Below are 17,153 nucleotides of genomic sequence, written 5' to 3'. Positions count from 1 at the left end.
GAGCAGTGCTCCTCAACCTATGTGTAACACATCTGGAGGGAAACAGATCCTGGAACATTAAAAGTCCAATTCGCTCATTGCTTTGTTTATCAGCATAGTCATTTATAACTTGGTAAAGCAATTGCTTTTTAAAAAAATATAAATTGGATTTTTTGTACATTAAATGCATAGTTTATCGTTAATTGCCTTCTAGAAGCCAACATTGTTAAAAAAAAATCTTTATGAAACTTGGCTGGGTTTTGTGAGCTAAACTTTTTTTTTGCTGTTATTGTTTTAGGTATTTTGCTAGTTTTGTAATCCCCTGGAGGGCTTTGGTATGGAATGCGACTGTATGATCTTATTACAAATACCTACTCAGGAGTGTTGAAGACCTACTTGAACCTCAAGCCGTCTAAATGTGCACAGGGCTTTTGGATTTGTTATGGCTTTTGGCACAGAAAAAAAAATCATAAAAATGAAACATTCCCTGTAATTCAGTACAACGCGGTGCCCCAGAACCTTTTCAACGACAGGCACGCAACTTCAGACGTCCGGTTTGCCAAATCCTTTGCACCATCAGCAGCAATCAGCAGCCTCTTTGAAAGAAGACTGCTTCCCCAAAGAGCTATTTATTTATTTATTTAAAGCATTTTTATAGCGCCGCCTCACCATTTCTGGCATCGAGGCACTTTACAATAACACATAAAACAATTCCATTAAAACCCTCAACCCACATTACAACAATTCCATTAAAACCCTCACCCTCAAACCATTAAAAGCTAGAAGTGGTAGAAGTGGTAGAAGAGCTAGAAGTGGTAAAGAGGAGAGACAGGGCTCAACGTGTGAAAATCAGCAAGAAAATCAGCCGGGTGACATATGAATCAGCAAGGTTTTCTTTAAACCAAGGTCGGCGTCATGAGTCGGTATGACTGGGCACCTGCCAAGGGCCCACACTCCAGCTGGGGCCTACTGTCAAAAGAGATCTCCTATTCTTCACCACTGCAAGCTTCTTGTTCACCTGCCTCTTGCGGTGGCCCAGGCAATGGTGGTGAGAAGGAGAAACAGTAGAAGGGGAGACATGGTAGCAATCTTCAAATACTTGAAAGGTTGTCGTACAGAGGAGGGCCAGGATCTCTTCTCGATCCTCCCAGAATGCAGGACACAGAATGATGGGCTCAAGTTTCAGGAAGCCAGATTCCGGCTGGACATCAGGAAAAACTTCCTCACTGTTAGAGCAGTACGATGATGGAACCAATGACCTAGGGAGGTCATGGGCTCTTCCACACGAGAGGCCTTCAAGAGGCAGCTAGATAACCATCTGTCAGGGATGCTTTAAGGTGGATTCCTGCATTGAGCAGGGGGTTGGACTCGATGGCCTTGTAGGCCCCTTCCCACTCTACTATTCTATGATTCTATGCCTATTTCTTCCCTGGGTCTCTGCCTGTCAAGCAAGCAAGTGGCAGCAATGAAGAGAAACAGGACGAGGAGCAAGAACAGCTGGTGTCAATGGCAGTGAGGAGGTAGACTCATCGAGGGAGGGCCCCCACTGAGGATTTCTTGCCCTCCAGGGGATTACAAACATAGTAGAACTAGCAAAATCGGAGTACACATCCCTGGCATTTGACCAGGTGTTTGTTCAGCTCTGCGGGACAGTTTTAGATGGATGGGTTAAGATCTCTGATTTATGGCAAATCATCTGTCTGCAAAAAAGGCAAAAGCTATTTTGGGCCGTGTTAATAGAAGTATAGCTTCCAAATCACGCAAGGTACTGGTTCGCCTCTATTCGGCCCTGGTTAGGCCTCATCTGGAGTATTGTGTCCAGTTCTGGGCTCCACAATACAAGAAGGACGCAGACAAGCTGGAGCGTGTTCAGAGGAGGGCAACCAGGATGATCAGGGGTCTGGAAACAAAGCCCTATGAGGAGAGGCTGAAAGAACTGGGCATGTTTAGCTTGGAGAAGAGAAGATTGAGGGGAGACATGATAGCACTCTTCAACTCCTTAAAAGGTTGTCTCACAGAGGAGGGCCAGGATCTCTTCTCAATCATCCCAGAGGGCAGGAGATGGAACAATGGGCTCAAGTTACAGGAAGCCAGATTCCAGCTGGACATCAGGAAAAACTTCCTGACTGTTAGAACAGTACGACAATGGAAGCAATGACCTAGTGAGGTAGTGGGCATTCCCACACTGGAGGTATTCAAGATGCAACTGGACAACCATCTGTCAGGTATGCTTTAGGGTGGATTCCTGCATTGAGCAGGGGGTTGAACTTGACGGCCTTGAAGACTCCTTCCAACTCTACTATTCTACGATTCTATCTATGATTTGTATATATGGCAGCAGATGGGTTGAAGTGTGCAATAGATAGCTGATTTTGCCCCCCTAAGCAACCATTCTGCATTTGGCTCAGGTTGGCAGGCCTCAGCGCTCTGGTAAAACATCAATCCCACAAGCCTGAAATCTGCCCACCTCTGACTTACACCTGGGCTCACACCTAAGAGAAGCGCCTGCAATCTATCAGGTTCAAAATGCTGCCTTTTAGCTGAACCTACACGAGTGCCAAGACAACGCGCCTAGCCGTTCATCCCTACGGGGAGAATCCTAATTAAATTATCAACTAATTTTAATCATTGCTAATTACAGTGAATGTAAAAGTCTGATGTAACACAACCGGGGGGGGGGGGGAGAAACAAACCCAAATCTGCTTTCACCCACATCCGCCCTTCTAATAAATCTCGTATTTTCAAAGATCAGCCAACAAACATGGGTTTCTACAAGTCTATCCATTCCAACCTGCAAGCCTCGTTAAATCTCAATTATTATTATTTTTTCATTATTATTCTTTCAAATCAGTTCCTGGGAAACAAACAATAGGAGGTTCAGCCTTCCTGAATCCATCATCCCCCAGCACTTCTAGAGGGCATCAGGTATATCTTCAAGCTAGAAACACAGACATTTGTGTGACTAAACCAAACCATTACGAACGCGAGAGACGTGTTTCCAACTTTTTGTTTGCAGAGGACAGAGCGCTATTCCTAAGGAAGTGGCTGAAGGGATGGAAAAGTTTACTGTGAGACAGTTTTCTTGCATACATGGAAGAGGAAACCACCAACTCCTTCAATTGTTAAAATGAGACGAGGCTTGTCCTGTTTCGGCTAAAAACGCACACACACAACACCACCACAAAGACACACAAAAGAAATATACCGTCGGCCAGAAGCAGTCCGTTTTCCCCACAACGCCTCCCGTGACATCTGTAGTTTGGGAGGTCAGATCCATGAAATCACCGCCGAACGCGACAGCTCGAGAGGAGGGGTCACAGGGCGGAGGGAATCACAGTCCAGATTCCAGCTGGACATCAGGAAAAACTTCTTGACTGTTAGAGCAGTGCGACAATGGAATCAGTTACCTAGGGAGGTTGTGGGCTCTCCCACACTAGAGGCCTTCAAGAGGCAGCTGGACAAGCATCTGTCGGGGATGCTTTAGGGTGGATTCCTGCATTGAGCAGGGGGTTGGACTCGATGGCCTTGTAGGCCCCTTCCAACTCTGCTATTCTATGATTCTATGATTCTATGATTTAACATTGGTCCTGCTGAAAGAAGACCCACCGAAATGAATGTGACTTAAAGTAGTTCTGATTAGCTGAAGTCCTGTTCATTTCCATGGGTCTATGTAGAACTAATTCTGGATACGACCCACAAATGAGAAGCAAAGCGAGGGGGGCGAATAGCAGAGGGGTGAAGGCAAACCCTCCGACATAACATGCTGGCCTTCCCAATCACTTCCTGTTGAACTAGGAACTAGAAAAAAAAACAGCGGATCTAAACTTTTCTTATACATGATAATCTCTCAATTCCCTCATTTTTCATTCATTTAAATCCGGGTTAGGGAACATTTTGGGGGCCATGGGCGCGTTTGCCCGTTTAAGAACCTGTCGTGGGCCCCACCACAAAATGGCCACCATGGGAGGCGTGGCAATGGTTCAGTAACCTGTCCAAAAGACTGAGGATGAGGCAGAGGTGGGGTCTGAGCCCCAACACATTAAACAACTTCCTTGAACCCAGAGCTTTCAGCACCAATAGAAAGTAAATGTTAATCGAAAGACGGCTCCAACAACTGTGGGGCTACCACCAAGAAAGCCCTGTCTCTTGTCAGAAATCCAAATACTCTAGCTTAACGAGTTTGTGAAGCAGGCTTTATAACAGAGGCACCCTTTATCAAGAACAAATTAAAAAGTTTATCCGCTGCCTCAGAGACTTGCAGTAGGATAACATGTCAGTGTGTGCATAAACAGCCAAGCCCTGTCACACCACTGCAATTAAAGAACAATTAATTCCTCCACCCACTGTGGAATACCATCAAAAACCAACATAAATCTTGGGTGTGTAGAGTGAGGGGTGAAGATCAAACACATTCGTCTAAAATATCAATATTTGCATTTGGTTGAACATTTCATTTCTGGGTTTTCAGTCTTCTTCCCTTCATTCATTTCTCTAGCCAGGATCACGCACCGTTCAAAGAAAAAGCCAACAGCTTCAAAAACACACCCAGTGCTTGCTGCAATTCAGTTCAGAGGATATTTAAAAGGCGGAAGATTTGTTCTATGCACAGGGTCGACATTACGAACAGAACTGTTCATGCAGAGACCGTATCCCTCTTCATCACACCTCTTGACTCACGAAAAATAAAATTCTTCAAGTATCTTCAAGGACGATCTTGAGAAATATGCACGGAAGAATCAGCCTTTGGCTCGAAGCTCTAAGGGTGGAACAACACGTGTTCCGAAAACTGCATTTGCCAAGGTAGCGCACCTGCGGGCAGAGGAGCATTTGCCAGGGAGAATTAGGGGGGACGGGACTTCCGCACCTCCCAGTTTCACATCCGTGCATACTCTCCAGCCTCAAAAGACTTTCCCCTCGCCGGGTTATTTCTGCTCTCCAAGCCGGCTGAGGAAAGAAAGGGTTAAAATGGGCTCAAAGGAAATGCAAGAGAAGCTCCAGCTTCATTCTCACTGATCCCTCCTTGCAGACGGTGCAAACCTTCACACAGGGAGTTCGGCATTGGAACTAGACTGGCAGTGTTGTAAGAACATCAGAACATCAGAAGAGCCCTGCTGGATCAGACCAAGGGTCCATCTAGTCCAGCACTCTGTTCACACAGTGGCCAAGCAACCATCAGCCAGGGATGAACAAGCAGGACATGGTGCAACAGCACCCTCCCGCCCATGTTCCCCAGCAACTGGTGCGCACAGGCTTACTGTTGTAGTGGAACCAGGGCTCACAGGGTCAAAGTACCAGGACTTTTTGATTAACAGGGATGACGGTAGCATTTTCCACCCCCTCAAGATTCCCTGTTCTCTCTGGGGAAATGGACTTGGCCAGCAAAGTTGTGAGCTATTCCTGGGGGGAATCTACACTATCGTACCTATAACGGCACATAGGGCGTTGATTGCGTCACTGGTCACATGACCCGTTAGTTATAACGTTTTATAGGTGAATTATGTTCCGTTTTACCTTACCGTTATAACCCTTCTGCACCGTTGTTAGCTTTCAATGTGCAGTCTTCTATCGCTGTATTCCCTGTCGCATTGTAAATGCAATGGCACGTGATCCTCCACTCTCCTTCCTGTTTGGGACAACTTCCTGGTTGGGACAGCTTCCTCTCCACGCTATCATCCAACCAAAATCACCAAAAATGGAAGTGGGAGGATCGTAGAAGAGACAGTCTGGGCATTGGGAGGAGCATAAAAAGGACGGAATCAAGGATCAGGCAACGGGGCAACCAAATAACGTTACAGGAAAAGGTAAGTAACGTTGGCTAACAATAACGTTTTAACCTATAGTGTAGATTCCCCCCTGGTGTGATGCAAGGTATTTTTGGGGAGGCTTGGTCACTAATGGGTGATTAAGTCCAATGAGTTTCACGAAAGACCTACAAAAGATATATAAGACACACTCACAGAAAGGTGGGTCAACGCAGCTGCTTGCATTTGGGGGGCTCTACTTGTGGGTGCGGCTATGGGGGCCGTACCTGGACTTCAAACTTTTACCACTGCAGACTACAGGGGCAATCCTGTTGGGATGGCCATAAGCAACCGAACTCAGAGGCTTCCAATCCAGAGTGGGAGGAGCAGCAGAGGTGATTTTTTGCTTCCGTGCATCAGCCTCTCTTCATTTTAGCTAGATGGGCTTTTCACCTGTCTAACTGGTGCTGTACAGAGTGGGGGAAAGTAGGCTGGGGAGGCCTGAGGCAGCAGCATAAGCTGGCCTCTCCAGTCTCCTCCCCGCCCACCGGCATGCCCCCTTTCACTGCTCCAAGGTCACCTTTGCGACCTTATAAAGGCAGCCAGCACCGTTCTCTCTGCACCCACCAGAAATAGGAGGAGGAAGGAGAGGAAAGCTCATATTCCTGGCTCTGAGGTCAGAGCCCTGATTCCAATCTCAGATCCAGGAATCCAAACTATCCTATGCACCCTCTCCCCCTGCCAGACTCTGTCTAGGGGCCATAGCATTGCTCCCCAATTAACTCCCCTCCCTCCTGCTGTCACCTGTAACTGCTGAACTTTCCAACTAAGATTGTAGTGCCTGAATTTGCTTTCCTTTCCCCCCTCCTCCTCCTCCCTCCCAATCCCCTTTCCTTTTGTGTCATGTCTTTTAGATTGTAAGCCTGTGGGCAGGGACTGTCAAGAAATACTTTTGTAAGCCGCCGTGAGAGCCTTTTTTGGCTGAATGGCGGCATAAAAATCCTTAAATAAATAAATAAATAAATAAAACTGAATTTAGGTCTCATTGAAAAACAACAGGAAAAGCGAGTCATGACTTCTGTCCCATTGATTTCAATGGGACCTAGGCTGAACTAACTTAGCCTGGATCCAACCCCCCCCCGCCCCCGTGCCTGCCTCATAACAAGCATTTAATTTAATTTATGATAGGCATGCCACTGAAACCACTTAGCTACTTCAAAAGTAGTTCTAATTTAATTAGTTTTCCTGAAATGCAGCAGCTAACTGATAGTTAAAACTAATTTTAGGAAGTCGCCTGTAGTTGTAGGTCAATTACCCATAAAGTAGTTAGTGCTCTTCATCGCTCCTTGCCTTCTCTCCTCCCTCAGTCGTCTCTGGCAACTTTGCAAGCTTTGGAGGGACTTGCAAAGATGGCAGAGGGAGAGAGAGAGATTTGAGAGAGAGAGACGGAGGACGCTAAAGCTTTGTCAGCCAACGGCTAAGCGAAGTGAAATATTGTTGACCTAAGAGAAATAATGAAAAGACTAATCTGGCTGCGCATTCTTGGATGCACATCCCGGTTCATGCGCCTTCCCACTTCTGGGAAGATGACATTAAAGGAGTTCCTCCACCCTTTCTCATGTGAACCATAAAGCAGATTTACGACCCAGGTTATGTTCTGTGTTGTCTCCTGGGGAGGAAACAGAAATGAATAAGGGAAATAGTGGACCAAGCTCATTTATGTTTTACAACCAGGATTTGCTTTCTAATCAACATAGAACCCAAGTCTGGCCTTCCGCTTAATACTCCGGTCGCTCTTTCTAGCATCAGCCTTGTTGAACGGATTGTTTCGCTGGGGAAACCACACCAGCTGTCTGTGTCTGGAAGGTCTTCTCTAAGCTTTAGAGGCAGCGGCTTTCTCTTAAAGGGGTAAGTGACCCACCAGAGGTTTCAGCTTACAATTCCCATAATCCCTGACCACTGGCCATGGTGGAAGTAGTTGTCCAAAACACCTGGAAGGCACCAAGTTGCTTGCCCTTGTGTCTAAAGCAGGGGTGAGAGACTTGTGGACTTGAAGATGTTTTGGCCTACAACTCTCATCAGCCCTAGCCAGCACAGCCAATGAGGGAGGGATCATGGAAGTTGTGGGCCAAAACATCTGGAAGGCCACAAGTTGCCCACTCCTGCTAAGAACGTAAGAAGAGCCATGCTGGATTAGACCTAGGGTCCATCTAGTCCAGCATTCTATTCACCCAGTGGCCAACCAGCTGTTGACAGGAAACCCACAAGTAGGATGTAAGTCCAACAGCACCCTCCCACCCATGTTCCCCAGCTCCTGGGGTACATAAGCATACCGTCTCTGGGATTGGAGATAGCATACAGCCATCAGGACTAGTACCCATGTTACTTCTTAATATACATGTACACCTCAGAAACGACAGAGAGCTCGCTCCTAGAGGAAATCGCTAACTCAGATTTCCCAAAACTGGTGTCCTACACATGTTTTGGACTACAACTCACAGAATTCCTGATGTGATGGGAGTTGGAGTCCAAAACATCTGGTGGGCACCAGAGAGAAGGAGGATGCACTGGCCGCTAAGTCAAAATGCACATGATTCGGTATGGAGAGAAGACCATGAGACACCTTCTCCTGCAGCCAACCCAATTATTATTATTATTATTATTATTATTATTATTATTTATTTATTTATTTATTTATATAGCACCATCAATGTACATGGTGCTGTACAGAGTAAAACAGTAAATAGCGAGACCCTGCTGCATAGGCTTACATTCTAATAAAATCATAATAAAACAATAAGGAGGGGAAGAGAATGCAAACAGGCATGAGACATCTTCTCCTGCAGCCAGTCCAAGACCACGAGACACCTTCTTCTGCAGCCAATCCAAGACTACGAGACACCTTCTCCTGCAGCCAACCCAGGACCATGAGACACCTTCTCCTGCAGTCAACCCAGGACCATGAGACACCTTCTCCTGAAGCCACCCAGGACCATGAGACACCTTCTCCTGCAGTCAACACAGGACCACGAGACACCTTCTCCTGCAGTCAACCCAGGACCACGAGACACCTTCTCCTGCAGTCAACCCAGGACCACGAGACACCTTTTCCTGCAGTCAACCCAGGACCATGAGACACCTTCTCCTGCAGCCAACCCAGGACCATGAGACACCTTCTCCTGCAGTCAACCCAGGACCACGAGACACCTTCTCCTGCAGCCAACCCAAGACAAAAGAACCTAACTGAGGAAATCCCCAGTGCACAAGACCGGCCTGTAAAACAGGTCCTTGTTGCCGACACCAGCAATTCTGGGTCATCTTAAGCAACCGAATCAATGGTGGGTTGGTGATCATCTCAGAAAGCGATTCAACTACACAAACCTAACCAGAGAACATGGTGATGTCCCAATGGGAGTGTCTCTTTTATGAGAAAGTCAAATCCTTTTCCAAGGACTTGGGTAGGGCCGATGTCAAGGGTTGGCATGGTTGGACGCCTGCCAAGGGCCCACACCCCCGTAGGGGCCCCCTGGCAAGAGACGCCTTAATCACAGCAACCAGCTTGTTCGCCTGCCTCTCGCTCTGGCCCACACAACGGTGGTGGTGAAAAGGAACAAGAGATGCTGCCACCTCCTTGCTCACTGGCTCTCTGCCTGTCAAAGCAAGCAAGTGGCAGCAATGATGAGAAAGAGGAAGAGGAGCAGGAATAGCTAGAGATAATGTCAGCAAGAAGGCAGATTCACTGAGGGAAGGCGGCATGCCCAAGGGCCCTCAAAAACCTGGACCCGCTGCTAGACTTGGGCAAGCAGAGTGGATTTCTGGGCTGTTTTTCCTTCATGAACAGCAAACAAAGACTCCTCTGTTTCCGAAGCAGCTTGCTTCGTGGGAACAGGGCGTGTTGTCGTTCCAAAAGAAACTGCCCAGAGCACTTTGAGCTGCGCTGTTCTTTTGATTCCAGCCTCTGTGGCTTCCATGCGTGGACAGGAACGTCTGGAAAGGTGTCAGCAGGGGCTGGGGCCATTTGTCCTTCTCGGGGAAGGCGAAAGAGAAACGATCAAGTGACAGCCTATCAATAGCATCCCGCCAGAGATCATTTTGCCCAGTCCTTGAGAGCAGACCAAAGGGTCCATCCAGCCCCCTGCCTACGCTGACCCAACATCTCCCTCCAGAATCTCAGGCAAGGGTCTTCCTTAGCTTTATTACCTGGATCCTTTTATCTTGGATCTAGGAACGTCCCATGCAAAGCAGATGCTCTACCACAGAGCTATGAGCCTTCTGGAAATGGCGGAGCTGTGGCTACCTCAACCTGCCTGGCTTCAAGAGTTTCATGTGAAGTGCGCACTCTACAACTAAGGTGTGCTCCTTCTCTGTCAGAGAGATGGTGGAGCTATGGCTGCTCCAACATTGCCTGTCCCTGAAGCCACACTCGGCCACTTAGCTACAGCCTTTCGTCATGAGATATATGGCAGAGCTAGGACAACATTGGGCCTGTCCAGACGACACTTCAGGCTCTGTGGTTAGCGAAACTGTGGTTCTCTGGGGTTAGCACTAACCACAAGCCGTGTGGTCACACACAACACTTTAGGCTGCGGTTAGAGCCGCCAACCCTGCTGCAGACGGTCCGACTGGGGTTCTAAGCGATCAGGGTTTAGCAAAACGCATCGCACAAGACACCTTAAACCCTGCTGCTTAACCAATAGCCTTAACCAGCAGGGTTTATGGTGTCTTCTGAGCACGCCCACTGCCTGTTCCTTAAGAGTCTTCGCAAGTTGTTTCTGTCACATAAACAGTAATAGAATGCGTATCTCTAGAATGTATTATTATTATTATTTATTTATATAGCACCATCAGTGTACATGGTGCTGTACAGAGTAAAACAGTAAATAGCAAGACCCTGCCGCATAGGCTTACAATCTAATAAAATCTTGGGTCCATTTCTTATTTCATGGGAGTACACTCCAGTGAAGTTTGTCCTGAAGTCTCAGCAATAGCAACAGCCAAACAGCTTTCTCACAAGCTCATTTTATTCTTATTTTTGAGGAGATCACTTTAACCGCCCTCCAGAGACTCATAATTTTGAAACAGCTCAAGAGTTAACCATTGATTTTCGAGCCTGTGAAACCCTTGCTTTTGTCCTGCCAACCACATTTTTTATACACCAACATTTTAATATTAAAGAAGCCATAAATCCATCCATCTGGATTTGCTGGATCAAAATAATATTCTCTCCCTTTTAGACCCCACCCAGATTCGACATGTATGCAAATTTCCATTTGATGGGGATATATATATATATATATATATAGAGAGAGAGAGAGAGAGAGAGAGAGAGAGAGAGGTAAAGGGGAAAAGTTTAACCGTTGACAGTTTTAGCGCTGAAGACGTAAGTCTTCTTGAATAGAGACAGAACTTGTCCATCCGTCTTGGAACAGGGGATCCTGAGAATTGGTTTCTCTTTCTTGACAAAAGCCAACTCGTTACAGCTGACTGGTTCACAGTTTTTATGCTGCCAATGGAACAGATCTGTGTGTTTTTTATGGATCAGCTTATGGAAAAATCTGTACCCTCAAGGAATAAAAATATATAAAACACACAAAACAATACAACAGTGTCTGCAATTTGTGAAAGAACAGGAAAACAGCTGGCTAGGAATCTTAACAATATATAAAGGGTAATGATGAAAGGTTAAGAAGAAAATGAAAATGTTAGAGCAATTGAACAATGCTGTTACATAAAAATTAGAGAGAGAGAGAGAGCGCTCTATGGTCAGAAAAATGACCTCATATTTTTTATTTTTTATTTATTTATATAGCACCATGGTGCTGTACATAGTCAAACAATAAAATAGTCTGACCCTGCCACATAGGGTTACATTCTAATAAAATCATAATAAAACAATAAGGGAAGGGAATGCATCAAACAGGCACAGGGGAGAGTAAAACTAACAATATAAAAGTAAGGTCAAACTCAAGTTCTAAAAGCTTTAGTAAAAAGAAAAGTTTTCAGCTGAACTTTAAAAACAGTAATTGAACTTGCGGTCTGCAAATGTTCTGGAAGAGAATTCCAGGATGTATTGTGTAGATTAACGCTAAAGGAATGAAACAGATCTAGCCTCTCTATGAGCCTGTTCAGAGAACACACTAAACCATGGTTAGACCGCTAAGCCTTTTGCAGCAAATTGTTAGTGAGCGTATTTAAACTGTGGTTATGAATGTATCACACGACACGCTAAGTCATGGTTCACATGACACACTAAGCCATAATGTTTAGCTCAACATGCTTAACCACCGTGGCTTAGCGTGTCATCTGAACAGGGTCTATATAAAGTGAATATAAATTCACATATAAAGTGAACACGAGATCCCCCCTTCCCTGAAAAAGCACCATCATCGAATTCAAGCCGCTCAGAATTGGAAGACGTAGGTCATCCATTTGGAATTTAGTGCTCCTTGAGATTAAGTATCCGGGAGGCGGTTTAGTGTGATCATAGAATACTAGAGTTGGAAGGGGTCTATAAGGCCATCAAGTCCAACCCCCTGCCCATTGCAGGAATCTATCTTAAAGCTCACAGCCACCAGCTGCTGGCCATTCATGTTGCCCTCGGCCAGTTCAAGTCATCTCCACACAACGTGTTTATAGGGTTTCAAAGCACGTGCTTAACTAGAATCAAACACCGACTTTGCATACCCATCAGCATTTCGTCTACTTTCCGTACAGGCTTCCTGTTGGTCAAGGATGCTAAACTAATACCTAAGGATAATTGGTAGGAAGTAAGGCCCATAAACTGAAGGTGCAAGAACTTCAAGCACAGGGGGTCCCCAGGAAGCCTTGCCCTCTTTCCCCCAAATGCCAATCCGTCTGTGGTTTCCTGGCTTTTGTCCATAGTTCCCCTGTTCTAAAAATGTTGAAATGCCTCTCTTAAGGCTTAGTTACCGGCAGAATGTTATGCTAAAATTGGCTGGCCTTTTTGGCTTTTTGACACCACCAGAATGCAGGCCCCCGAGGTTTTCTCCGAAATGAAATGATTTGTTAACTTCAAATATTTCTTGGCTACCTTTGAGGGCAGGAGCCCTCCCAAGAGGGCACATGATAGCGAAACTGACATGATAAGAACCAATGTTGTAATACAAACAATAAAAACCGTAACAGTAGCAAACATTCCGAAAAAACAACAACAAACACTAGCCAGAGACAAAACCTACAACATACAACTGCAGCTACAACTCAGCGGAATAAAGCATTAACACTAAAAGGCCTTCTAAGTAAGGGAGAAAATTCTCAGGGCCTTCTTAAAAGCTTGCAACGATAGGACCTGGCAGACCCCTCGATGATAACTTATTCCAGAAGCGTGGGGCCACTGCAGAAAAGTCCCTGGCCCTGCCCTCTTTGCGCTCACAGATGCCACGTACCCCGCCCCCATAAGACCTTTCCCAGATTGGAATTTGGCCCTCTGATGCAGTAAAAGCCTATTGGGTACTCCGGCTGAAAAAAATATTTCCCATCCCCGTTTTAGATTGCTCCCAACGCTCCCGATAAACTGAGCATTTTTTTTAATTTAAAAAAATGGTATTTAAAATAATTAACACAAATACTTACACAAACTATAGGTTGCAGGTGCTATTCTAGAAAAGGCATTCTCCTTTCTCACTCTCACACACAAGCAAATGCATGCAGCACCTACAAGTAAAGGAAATTAGCCATTAGCTATTAATCCATTCCCAATCGGATCAGCAGTTTTATTTTTCTGGCAGTGTTCCTGTGCCTTTTTAAACTAATGAAGGTCAGGGCGTGAAGCTTTCCCTAACACTAAACACTGCATATCCCCAAGGAAGGCTGCACCTGTCAGATTTCTGTCTGCAGGTGGTATGGAGGTGTGTGTATGTGCATGTATGCAAAGAAAACAAACAATCCTATCTCATTAGATGGGGTAAAGGCCATGTCTCCACAAGGGAAAACCAAACCTGTTGGATTCTTGCCTGTCCAGCATCTGTTAGAGACACAGCTCAGCACTTAGACACAGCTCAACGGATGCTCTTTAATTTATTATTTAAGAAAAGCAGAAAAATAAAATCCATGAGTAATCTAATATTTAAAAGGGCAGGGAAAATTAAGAATGGCTTTGACAGGAGACAGCATCATGACAGGAGAACTTCAAACATAGAGGTGCAACTTGTCACTTCATTATTGGTTTTAAGCTTCTTTATCGGTGCAATAACGCTATTTTACTTAAATGAAAACATCCTTGTTTCAATACAAATAATGCTCTGGCTTGTTGAGAGCTGGCACCAAGGGAGCCTTCCTGGGGAAAGAGTTACAGAGAAAGGGGACATCACCAAAACGGTTTTATCTTTCTCGTTGCCACCGGCCTAACTTCAGAAGGGTCTGTGATAACAGTAGTGCATCAGTAAGTACACACAGAATATATCATAACATATGGTAAAGTCCTCCATTTGTAGAGGAAAGATTATACCTGTTGAATTTCTACCTGCCATGCAGCTGTTAAAACCCCATCCATGGGGGGTGGGGGTGGCAGGGATGAGGTGGAAAAAGGCAGTAAAATAACCAAACCGTGCATCACCATAAAGCCTCCAGGTCCATCAGGGAAAACCACATCTGTTGGACACCTGCCTGCCCCACCAACCTGGTGCCCTAGAGATGTTTTGGACGGCAAGCTCCCAGCCAGCATGGGAAATGGTCAGGAATGCTGGGAATTATAGCCAGTGGGGCACCAGACTGCGGGGCGGTGGGGGGGGGGGAGCTGGGATAAGTCAAAGCCCCCATCTCTGCAGAAAAGGCTCTCCCTGTTGAATTTCTACCTGCTCTGCAGCTGTCAAAAGCCATAGCCTGGGAGGGGGAACTACAGAAGGGGGAAGCCTCTCCACAGCAGTCCCCCGCTCCCCTTTTATGAAGCACAGAGAAGCCCCTTCTCCGACCCCCCGACCCCCGTCCTCGATTCCCTCCGCGCCAGCGTAAGACCCTCACCTGTCCTCCCTTGGGAAAAGGGGGCGGAAAGACGAGCTGGATCGATCGATCGGCAATCCACAGGAGATGCCTTCCTAGCAGCATAGACTTGTACAGGCAGCTAGGCAAGCACGCAGAGCGCCGAGATCGACGAGGAGCCTAGATAGAGAGCCAGAGCGTGCCGTCACGTGACAGGCGCGCCTTCACTTTCTCTCTCGTTCTTCTTCAATGGCGCTTGGAAAAGCTACAGAGTGGCGCATGCGCAACTTCGTAAACCAGGATTTGCTAGCGCTAAGCGCTGTCGCACCGTCTTCACCAACCTGGCGCCCTCCTGCTACAACTCCCATCATCCCCCACAGACAGCAAAGCCAGTGGTGAGGGATACTAGGAGTTGTCATCGAAGCAAGTTGGGGAAGGCAAGTTGGGGAAGTAAAATGTAGTCTGGACATGTTTATGGATGATGGGATTTGTAGTTCAGCAGTAGCCTGACCATGTCAGGGATGATGGGATTGGTAGCCTGACAGCAAAAGGGAGGCGAAGGAGGCCATGGAAGGGGAGGGGGGGGGAGATGTCAGACTACAAATCCCAAAAACCCTGACCATTGGCCAGACTTTCTGGGGAATGATGGTAGCTGTAGTCCAACATCTGGAGAGCCACAGTTGGGAAAGTATTAGAGGAGTGTTGCAAATTCTGCATTGGGGAAGTGGGTCAAAGTGCTGAGTAGGCCCCTTCCTTTATTTTACTTTCCTTCAGTGCCCCAGAGCCACGCTATGCCAAAGTCAATGTGGGAAATTACAATGACTACCAGCCACCGCTGCTGTTCTAACCCCAAATTTGCTGTGTTTTGCTTATGTTAAATTGCCTGTCAACAGAGTTCCTAATTCTTGTGTGTGTGTGGGGGGGGGGGAACCACGCTGGCATATAGCTAATTACCAACCTAATTGTACTTCTCGTTTTCAGGCACGTTGCCAAGAGTTCCATTCCATTGGGTTTAGTAGCCCTGGTATTTAGCATTATTAAGAACCGGGCTTAAAGGCTCCAGCGTTGCATTGTGGATGGTTTGAACGATCCATAAAATAAGAAACCGGCTGTGGGTTTTGTTTTGTTTTTTGGGTAAGCCTGCAATGTCTAGACATGTTACTTGTTTCGTCGTTTTTCTTCCATATTACTTCTGTTCCTTTCTTCTTTTCCTCCCGCACCACTCCACCCCCTTGCCAGCAATCAGACACAGCCCTAATAAACCGTCACCGAGACCTTTCAACCTATTGTCTGCAAAATAAACATTCTTATTGTGGACAAGGCCAAGCTCCGTCGGGAAAGCTTTAAGTCTGAAATCCAAAAGACACACTGTGTCCTTTTAATAATTTCATAGTGGAAGGGCCTTTATTTGCCCATTCCTGTGGTGTCATGAAGGTTTTCAAAGATTCTGGCTTAGGTTTCGGGATTAGGTGAAACTAGAGTGCCTTAAACCTCTTTAGAGGGTTTGGGATTAGGCCTACATCAGGCCTAATGCGGCCTTTTCTGTGCAAAGCTAAATTAAACAGCAAGCATATTTGTTGCACTCTTTAACTGCACAGGTGTTTGGCAGCATACCAGGATGCATAAAGGAACTCGTAGAAGAAGCTTGAAGGGAAAAGTCATCGAAACATGAGCGTCCGCTAAATACTACCCGTATCGTTTGCAAGTGTGGGGGTCCCCTCCCTCCTCGCAAGGCACCCCTGAGTGGTTTTAAGCATGGATATCGCTTTTATGAGCACCTCTGGCATGAAGGCGAGTAAATTGAAGATCTATGACACAAATGGATCAAGGATTTGGGATATCGCTTGTGGGTAATTGCTGCCTGTTTTACAGCAAGTGAATATCAGCAGCTGATATCGCTGAAGTCCCCTTCTGTTACTAAAATGCAAGTGGGACCCGCAACAAAGCCTGTCAGCCCGCAATGACATTGACAAAGATTCGACAGTCATATCTTAAATGCATTAGTATAAGTGGTCCATATGTCTGTGTATCCAAACGAAATTGACAACTATCGAATATACGTTGAGAGAGAGCAGGAAGATTCTCAGACCATTGAAGTAATGGTGGCTGTTGTGTATTTGTTAATTTATTTACTTTAGAATATTTTTATACTGCTTCCCATTTTTTTTAAAAAATAATAAACCCTAGGCAGTTTACAGCAAATTATAAAACAATACATCGTTATGAAATCACACCACATTTAGACAAGCTAAAGGTTATTGAGCCGACAAGTCAGGAATTTGAACTTTTCGTTTTGGATTTGCAGGAAATGGAGCTGCTTGCAGAGTCTCTATAGATGGAAGAGGTTAAATGCGTTATTGAGGATATGAGAGAGCTCCAGGAACAGATGATTTTCCTATCGAATGGTATATTATTTATCCTTCCAAGCTTGTAGTTTAAGTCGCTTTGCAACTATAGGCCTCTCAGGGTCTGCTGTTGCTGTCCATCTGTTTAGTC

General features: G+C 45.9%; 1 protein-coding gene across 2 annotated transcripts in view; it reads right to left on the bottom strand.

Moving 5' to 3' along the window:
• Positions 1 to 14,756, bottom strand: part of GNB1L (G protein subunit beta 1 like) — a 57,014-nt gene extending 42,258 nt beyond the window's left edge. The window contains exons 1-2 of one of the 2 annotated variants that reach the window (XM_063143769.1): positions 14,700 to 14,756; positions 13,314 to 13,394 (exon numbers count right to left, since the gene is read on the bottom strand). The gene's annotated coding sequence lies outside the window, so the exon portion shown is untranslated. The remainder of the gene's footprint in view (positions 1 to 13,313; positions 13,395 to 14,699) is intronic. The other variant, XM_063143770.1, reaches the window with a different exon arrangement.
• Between the last annotated feature and the right edge of the window lie 2,397 nt (positions 14,757 to 17,153).

The sequence above is a fragment of the Elgaria multicarinata genome, chromosome 18 (genome assembly GCF_023053635.1).
Source record: "Elgaria multicarinata webbii isolate HBS135686 ecotype San Diego chromosome 18, rElgMul1.1.pri, whole genome shotgun sequence".
Taxonomy (NCBI): Eukaryota; Metazoa; Chordata; class Lepidosauria; order Squamata; family Anguidae; genus Elgaria; species Elgaria multicarinata.
This window is presented reverse-complemented; position numbering and strand designations above follow the sequence as displayed.